Here is an 8,802-nt window from a genome sequence, read left to right on the forward strand (position 1 = left end):
AATCCTTTTCCTTTTGCCACGCGGTTTGCCTACCACGACTCGCTAATGGAGGGTATTTTGTAGCCCCAATATGATGTATGCCTTTTATCCACACCGTACATCCATTTTTCCGATCATTTAAGGGCATGAGCTCAAAAATGATGCAAATCAAAATTTCAGGTGGACCACACTACAGGAAACAGGGGTGATTGAAGGACCATTGTTAAAAAATTCTTTAGGGTCACAAAAGTTTTGGATCAAGCTGATATTCTTTTTCCTTCCATTCAGATCTTTGTGACCTAATCAATTGATTGTATGACTAATAAATATTACAGTAGGCATTAGGAAGTTTTCAACCGTAAGCATTCAATCACCACTGTTTTCGTGTTGTGTGTTCAACTTGAGATATGAATCTGCCTCATGTTTAGGTTCATGACCTAAATTAACGACCCAAATAGGATGGACGGTATATATATATATATATATATATATATATATAGTAGAACCGTCCAGTAGCCACGTGGCTACTGAGTGCCAGTACGCAATCCCTGTCCTTCCCTTGGTTTATAAACAATGAAACAACATCAGTGACGCAGGGGAGGACGTGAGGTCGAGCACCGTCTTCCTCAAGAGGATAACTATTCCGAATCCACGGAACTTCTCTGGACTCCTCACAGAGACTTCTCGAATCCACGAGGAAAGAAAGCAGAAAATAGAAATAAATTCTAATAAATTCGAAATTGATTGATGAATGAATAAAATTGAGTTCACAACCCTTTAAATAAGGGTATCAAGCAATGGGAAAGAAATCATAATCAAACTACAACTCAAACTCCTAGAATCCGCGACTTACTATAAATAGTAAACTTACTATTTATAGACGGTCGTGATGTCTACTAGTGCGCAAGGTTTTCGGCCAAAAATAGTAAGTGTCCTATTTGGCTTCACCAAACCGTTCCCCTAATTATTCTAAGCTCTTTTCATGTTGGGCGCAACTCCTAAAGCCCAACGGATGAAGAGTTATAATCAAACTAAAACTTACTATTTATAGTAAAAACGAAATTAAAACAGGGAAACGACCGTCAATCAAGGGGTTTTTCGCAATTCCGGGCGGCGCAACCCGGCATAGCCGGGTTGGTTGGCTAAAGTAGCTCGTTCTACCCCAAAATCATATATTTTACGTCAGCTAACTCATTCCGGATTGCGAGATACGCCCGATCTAAGGTCCGATGGTCCGGATCACTTCTGTCGTCGACCGGGCCTTTTCTGATCCATCTTAGCCATGAAACTGTCCGCGACCCACTCTACATCAATCAGAAAAAAAAAAGGTAAAAAAATAGGTTTAGCAAAATGCACAAACAAAGCCCAATAACAGTCGTTAATGTAGTTTTTTTTTTTTTTTCTTCATGCATAGGGATCTCTGTCACACATGGAAGTGGGCATGGGATGACTCGACTAGGCACGCTCATTCAGTCCCTATTGGATCCGAACCGAGTGGGTGAGTCGATCCAAATTGAGTGGACTTTGTCTAATCTGAACTCAAACTGTGTCATGCTCAGGTCACCTAGTAACTCAACTCAACTTGACCTGAAATCCAACTCGGTACTGACTCCGCTCAATCCGAAATCAGACTTGTACACACATATGTAAACCCAAATCGGCAAGTGCATATAGGCTTTGGGTTGTGATTTCAGCCTGTGGTTACTTGTTGTATGTAACTCGACTCAGCACCTGTGACCAGGTTGAACTTAGTCTGGATTCGTCTAGGCTAAACTTGGACTTTGATCAGGTGAAGCATGCTGTACTCGGTGCCGAGTTAGGTTGAGTTCGGGTTAAGTCTGTTTTAAAATCCAATCGAATCGGGTCAACCTTAACTCGGTCCGACTCAACTCATGCCCAGCTCTAGCCAATCCTCACGGCCAAACAATGTGTAATGTTCCTCGCATGCAGGGTGGGTTTCCACTGATTTGATTTGAGCATGAAAAAAATCCACAAAAATCTTTTGGCAATTGATATGTGGGATCCACACAGCTTCATCGGGAAGTAGATTAGCTGGTGTACCACACAGCACGGGCCTGACTAGTGTGGGTACATGTCGTGTGAAGACGCTCCTCAAGCCCCAAGTTGTATGAACAATTCAAATGAGATCAAAGTTACATGGGTCCCACAATGATGAATTTATTATATCCACTGTTCATCCATTTGAAGAGATCATTTTAGAGCATGAACTAAAAAATGAGTCATATCCGAAACTCAAGTGGACCACAACACAAATAGTAGTGGGGACAATTATTCCGTAACATTTGTAGGGCCCACTATAATGTTTGTTTCCCATCTAACCTGTACATAAGGTAATACAAACCTAGATGAAGAGGAAAAACAAATATCATATTGATCTAAAACTTATGTGATCCCTAAAAGGGTTTCAACAGTAGACGTTCAATCCCTCACTGCTTTTTCCAGTGTGGTCCACTTGCTCTTTGGATCCATCTTATTTTTTGGCTCTAGCCTTATGAGAAGCTCATCAAATGGACAGACGGTTTTGGATATAACACATACCTCATGATGGGACCCACAGTACTTGGTGATGCCAACTCAAAAGTCAAGTCATATGGCTTACCTTTCCCACCGGTACAAAAACTTCAACACCAAAAATATTACAAAAGAAGCTGTATTAATAGAATACATTTCTACCTCCCTCTTTCATAAGAGAGTGCACTTCAAAAAAAAAAAAAAAAAAAAAAACATAAGGAAATTAGGATTCATAAACACCCGAAAATGCGTATGTCCGCAGGTACTCAAGGAGGGAGGTGGGCAGACGTAGGAGACTACTGACATGACATCTCCTGACTAACAGTGTAATGGGTTGATTTTTGTGTTGGGGTGTGCTCACACTAACTAATGCCAATCATTTACAACCCAGCTCGGTGGGGCCTACCACATTGTATATGTTAAATTTATTATGTCCATGCACTCAGGTGATGATGGTTATTTAGACCATGCATTTACAAGATAAGATCGGTTAGAAACTCATCCAGGTCACAAAAATGTGAGTAACGTAAAATTGCCCCCAAAACCACTAAGCTAACCAGGCACGGATTGCATGAGTGTCGGATCAGGGTGATATTTGTATATTCTCTTCTTCCTCCTAATTTACACCTGATTAATGGATTTGATGAAGGATACCATAATAACCTTGCACACAGGCCTATAGTTGGCATTTCATCCCCATTATTCCTAGCCATGGTCCATCTGAGGCCTGTGTGATCCTTATAAACGGGTAGATTTTACATATTCAACATGGTTGGCCTCACAAACTCAGTTGTATTAGGCACCACGTAAAGCAGGTGTTATAGAGGATTGTAGCCCACACTTACCCCTGCTCAATGAATGAATCCGATCTGACACTATTCTGTTTTGAGGAGCCAAATTGCGTCCTAACCCCGCCCATCTCTAGCCAGGATGGGCAGATCTGTGGGGTCCACCGTTTATCCCCGCCATCTATCTCTTTTCTCATATCATTTTAAGGTATGAGGCCAAAAATGAGGTAGATCTAACACTCAAGTGGACCACACCAAATAGTAATTTAATGCAATCCAAGATTATTATTTGGTCTGGTCTACTTGAGCGTTAGATCTGCCTCAAATGATTTCAGAAAGGTGATGGACAGGGTTGATAAACTGATACACAGATCTGACCATTCCCGGTTGGGTAGGACACAATCTGCTTCCTATTTTAAGGGTCATCTCTCAAATTATAAATTAATAGTACACATTTGATTCATGGGAACCTCCCTACCGTGCACTGAGTTTGTACATGCGGCCTTAAATTAATTATACGGATTATTAAAAAAAAAATTAATTCCATGATGGATTGAAGTTTAATGACACGTGTCCCATTTCTTTAAATGCCTATGTTAACCATCATACTCTTCCAGAGTATCAACTAATTCCCCTTTAATAATGGATGATTGGGCTTTTGATAGGACCTGGGCCAAAAATCGCACCTAACATGTCAGTGGGACGCGAGTTTTCCAGTAACCCAAAGGTCTAGGGCCACCATCATGTTAGTGTTAAATCAACGCAGAGGAACTATTTTGCCAGTTAATACTAGGATACGAGTAGATCCAAAACTCAAGTGGGCCATACCATAGGTAACAGTGGGGATGAAAACACCCGTCATTAAAATCGTTCCTCGGTTTCAAATGTTTATATGTCATCACTCATGAGTTGATACCCACTTGGATGAACGGAAACACATATCAGCCTGATCAAAAAAGTTGTGTGGCCCAAGAAGGTATCCACGGGCATTCTATCCCACTGTTTCTTGTGATGTGACCCACTCGGGTCTTTAATCTACGGATATGTTTTGACTGGTGACCTGAACATCAGCCAGCTAGCTGGTGTCAATGCTTCGTGGGCCACACAACAATGTATGTGTTTTTTCCAAGTATCCATATTTCTAGCTGTTTTTAGGGCATGAACCTAAAAATAAGGCAGATCCAATGCTCTAGTTGACCATATAATAGAAAACAGTGGGGAGAATAGTGTCCACAGATGAAACTATCACAGGGCCCACAGTAAAGTTTAGTCGTCATCCAACCTGATGGTTGGTCACATAGACTTGAATGAAGGGAAAATACAAATTTCTGCTTGATTCAAAAATTTTGTAGCTCAAAGAAGTCAACGTAAGCATTCAACCACCATTATTTCTTGTGGTGTGGTCCACTTGAACTTCTGATTTGCATCATTTTTGCGCTCATGCCCTAAAATTAGCTGAAAATGGATGAACGGCATGCATAAAACACAAATATTATTGTGGGTCCTACAAAGCTTTGACACTACCAAAATAATTTAGGTGGGTGCCACAGAAAAGAAAAGGCACACCACCTATCATATGCCGGGCTCTCATCCAAACGTTAGCTGGAGAAGTTGACCGATGGAGAGCATTTCACCTGGACATCAAAGTGGGCCCTGTCCCACAATGGGGTAGAATGCATGCATGTTACACATCAACTCCTGTAGCCTCATCATTTATATGTACTGGTTGTCGGCATCAGTGTTGAACGGCACTTTGGTGAAGAACGTTGGATGGATCCCACCCAACAAGGTGCACCCAAAATTAGCACCCTTTCTTTGCCAAACGGTGGGCCCCACATTGGCAAAGAAATAATGAACGATTTAGAAAAGATTTAGTGGGCGGACGAATTATGTATGTTAAATCGTTTCCCACGTTAGGACCAGTTTGCTTGCTTTATTTTATTTTATTTTATTTTACTTTTACCAAAAAGACTTGAACGTGTTAATCCCCATTTACCCTATCCTGTCTTGAGACCCATGTGATGTACGTAGGGCTGTCTTAATTTTCCAAAAAACCCACCTCATCAATCTATTTTAATTGTCAGCTTCTGTAAAGGGATGTACCGAATAATGATGTAGATCCAAAACTTATCAGAAGGAAAAACAGAGGGGGAGGGAAATGCCTACCGTTGAGGCCTTCTGGAAGTCCTCCCTGATGTTTATATGTCATCAAAACCACTCGTAAGGTCATTTTCACTAAAAAGAAAACATTAGGGGCACGACTCAAAACTTCTATCGACTCACTGCTGTGTTGTCAGAAAAGATGTCTTAAATCCGTTTTGGCAAGCTCGACCGGTCGAGGGCCTGGCTTGACCGGTCGAGTGGGCCGCTAGACTACTTGAGCCCCGCTCGACTCAAAGTCCAACGAGCTTGTGTTTTGGGTGTCCATGATGCTCGACCAGTCGAGGGGATGGCTCGATCGGTCGAGGGGGTCCCTCGACCATTCGAGGCCTCGGCTCGACTAGTCGAGGTTACACAGATCTAGTGTGGTCTGCGTAAATTTGAGGCGGTTTCTGGAGTTTTCTAGACTAGGTGCGTAAGTGGAGTTTTCTAAACTATAAATAAGGTTCCCTAAGGCTATTCTAAAGTATTCTAAGACTTTCTAAAGGAGTTCCTAAAAGGATTTTAGGGTTTCTAAAGAGTGTAACAAGGGTGAGATTCGAGGTTGTTTGAATCGGATAAGTCCTCTTTCTTTGTAATTACTATTTTCATAGTGGAGATTTGTCGCTTTGTGCCGTGGTTTTTTTTTCGCAAGGGTTTTCCACGTTAAATCTTTGTGTTCTCTTATGTGTGCTTGGTGCCATTGGATTGCTATCCTAGATCTAGATCTGTGTGATTCCGCAGCTCAAATCCCCAATAAGTGGTATCAGAGCAATTGTTGGGGCATAGATCTGAATCTGAAAGATTAGTAATAATGGGAAGCACTAGGTATGAGATTGAGAAGTACTTAGGGAAAAATAATTTTGAGTTATGGAAGATCAAGATGATGAGTTCCTTAATTAAGCAAGGCGAAGATGGTGCTCTTGAGGAGTGAAAGTCTACTATGACTGATGATGAATGAAATACTCTTGATAATAAGGCTTTATCATCGATCTGTTTATGTCTCAAGGATGAGGTGCTCTACAACGTCATAAGGGAGAAAACTGCGGCTAAGTTATGGGTGAAGTTAGAGGATGTCTATGCGAAAAAATTCTCTGAAAATCACCTACACTTGAAGCGGCAGTGGTATAACTTCAAGTTGACAGAGGGTGGAGATCTAGAGGCTCACATAAGCAACTTTAATAAATTGGTTTGCAAATTGCTGGATATGGAGGAAGTGATGAAAGATGAAGAATAAGCATGTATGTTGTTGAATTCTCTTCCTGCGTCTTATGAGTCATTCAAGGACACAATGTGCTCCATAAATAAAACCCTAAGTGTCGACATTGCTATCTCAGCCCTTCAAGGGAAGGCTATGAGAAAGTTTGACATTGACATGGGGATATCTTCTGATGCACTGGTTATAAGGGGTAAAAATTTTAAACAAGGTACAAGTTCTTCAGGTTCTGATCCAAATCTAAGGGCAAGGGCAAGGGAAAGGTAAAGTGCTGGAACTATGGAAAGGAAGGACATGTGAAGAAGGATTTTGAAAATCCTAAATCGAAGAGGGAAAATTCTGAGGCTTCGTATAGGGAGGCCAATACTGCCACATCAGATGAATCGAGTAGATGTGATGTTATGTTTTGTCTGTGTCTTCGCTCAGATGACCATATGACGATCTTAAGGATGAGTGGATGCTTGACACAGGGGCATCTTGTCACATGACTCCTCATTGGAGTTGGTTCACCAGCTATAGGGAGTGCGATGATGGACAGGTATTTATGGGCAATGACAGTGTCTGTAATGTTGTGCTTGTTAGTACGGTGCGTATTAAGATGTTTGATGGGGTGGAGCATACCTTGACTGATGTCAGGCACGTTCCTGATTTGAAGCAGAATCTGATTTCTCTTGGTCTGCTTGAGGCAGAAGGATGCAAGTACACATGTATTGATAGTGCTCTTAAGGTATTTAAGGGGGCACAGGTAATCATGAATGTGTGATGACTCGGTAACTTATATAGGTCGATCGAGAGCACTTCAAAAGGTGGAGCTGCAGTGGATGTAACCACTACCAAAAAAACGGGTAAAGGCTACGGATTTAATCCGTAGCCATAGACCTAAGGCTACGGATTAAGTCCGTAGCTAGTCCGTAACACGACCGTCGTCGTAGGTGCCATAACGATAGGTCTGGAACCTATGGCTACGGATTTAATCCGTAGCCGTAGGTCTATGGCTACAGATTAAATCCGTAGCCTTTTCCCCTGTAGCAAAAAAAATAAACAGCTACAGATATTATTTGTAGCTGAAAGTCCGTAGCAATAGGCCAAAATTTAAAAGGCTATACCTATCTGATTATTGGCTACGGATTTAATCCGTAGCTATATTGTAAATAGCTACAGATATAATCCATAGCAATTATATCTATAGCAAAAACTTCAAACAGCTACGGATATTATTTGTAGCTGAAAGTCCGTAGCAATATGCCAAAATTAAAAAGGCTACACCTGTTTGAATAGTGGCTACGGTCAATATCCGTAGCTATTTTGTACATTGAAAAATTAAATCACCTGTTCATTCAATTACCACCTGTTCATTCAAATACCACCTGTACAATCATTCATTCATTCATCACCTGTTCATTCAATTATCACCTGTTCATTCAAATACCACCTGTACAATCATTCATTCATTCATCACCTGTTCATTCAATTACCACCTGTTCATTCAATTACCACCTGTACAATCATTCATTCATTCAATTACAATCATTCATTCATTCAATTACAATTACAATCCTTCATTCATTCAATTACAATTACAATCCTTCATTTAATTAATTACAATTACAATCAATTACAGTTACAAATACAATAATGCTGAAAATACAAATCTTTGGCTTCATTAGAGAAATGTGTTCGACTTCACCGAATTTCAGCAGCTTCGTATATTCCATCATCCTATAAACAGTCATGTCATTCATAAATTAGAATGCCCATTAGAGAAAAGAAAGACAGTAAAAGAAGTGCATCACGTATAACCACTTTTTTTTCTTAATGAATTTTAAAAAAAAAACTCAAAGAGGAATGAAATTGACACAAAAGAAATGGTCTCACCATATGATTATAGGTTTAAGTTTGGTTTAAGTTTAGGTTATAGGTTTAGGTTAAGGTTAGGCTATAGGTTATAATTAAGTTTAGGTTATAGGTTAAGGTTTAGGTTATAGATTTTGGTTTAGGTTTAGATTAAGGTTTAGATTATAGGTTATAGCTTTTGGGAACTTGATTACAGGTTAAGGTTTAGGTTTAGGAAATCGGGTTCGGGTTCGGGATCGGGTTTAGGTTTGGGCTATAGGTTTAGGTTATAGGTTTACGTTTAGGTTTAGGTTT

This window comes from Magnolia sinica, unplaced genomic scaffold (genome assembly GCF_029962835.1).
Source record: "Magnolia sinica isolate HGM2019 unplaced genomic scaffold, MsV1 ctg169, whole genome shotgun sequence".
Lineage (NCBI taxonomy): Eukaryota > Viridiplantae > Streptophyta > Magnoliopsida > Magnoliales > Magnoliaceae > Magnolia > Magnolia sinica.